Genomic DNA, 1,190 nt, shown 5'->3' on the forward strand with positions numbered 1-1,190 from the left:
TTTTATTTAAATCAAAAGTCAAAATATTATACATCAATGCCAATTATTAAGTAAACAATTTTAAACAATTTCTGATTGCTTATATAAATAAAGTTTAAATTTTTTTTTTATTTAATTAAAAATTTATTTTATAATATCTCAACAATTGATAAGTTTGATGAGCTACATTTTTGCAGATGTTGAAGTATTTGTTCTGCTTAAAAAATTTCAAATTATTTTATGTTTATATTAAAAATATTTAATATTGACTGCCAATGCGTTTTTTTTTTTTGTGTTTTTGTATTGAATAAACTATGTTTTCAATTATTTTTCTTGCTAAATATTTAGTATATTTATAAACTTTAAATCAATGTGGCAGTGTATGTTAACATATTGAATAATAACTAATAAAAAAAATTTGATATAAAAAATTTTTTTTTCGATAAAACAGTTTCAGAAAAAATATATAATATATATCATATATGAATGTAGACTTTATGATAAAATTATTAAAAAAATTTCTTATTAATGTGTATTATAATTTCAAGTATAATAGAAATTTATATTATTTTTCTTCAAAAAAAAAAAAACAAACCAATATAATAAATATACATTTGAATACTGAATATTTAATGGATAGAATAATAGACATGTCGTATTTTTTATACAAAATTAAAGACAATTTTTTTTATAACTTTAAACAGTGTAAGTTATTTCTAATAATGTCATTTTTTTGGACCACCTTCACGCATTTGCCGGAAAGAATCAATTTTTCGTTTATCAAAGAGTTTTGCAGATTTATTTTTAAAAACTGACACATTTACTTATCACAGTGGTTTTTATGTCAATACAAGAATACTGCAGAGATCGAAACATATAATAATCTGATAAAGCAATATCAAAATAAAACTGTACAACCAATCTGAATGATTTTTGCCCTATCATGATATAATTTTCTGTCGTAATAAAACCCAAAACCTTTTCTATTCATAATTTTTTTTAATTAATTATATTAATTTCCTTAATGCTGATAGAACAGATCGGATTTAGTTATTTTAAATCGATTGAACATATTTAAATTTAATGCCTAATATATTCTAATACTTCAATTATTATGTTGAGTTTTTTCCGAGTTAGTGCATCTGGGCACTTTTACTCTATGATGGCTGGGGATTTCTGCAGAGTCCCACCCAACTCACTGACTAATTTGA

This window comes from Teleopsis dalmanni, chromosome 2, assembly GCF_002237135.1.
Source record: "Teleopsis dalmanni isolate 2A chromosome 2, ASM223713v2, whole genome shotgun sequence".
Classification (NCBI taxonomy): Eukaryota; Metazoa; Arthropoda; class Insecta; order Diptera; family Diopsidae; genus Teleopsis; species Teleopsis dalmanni.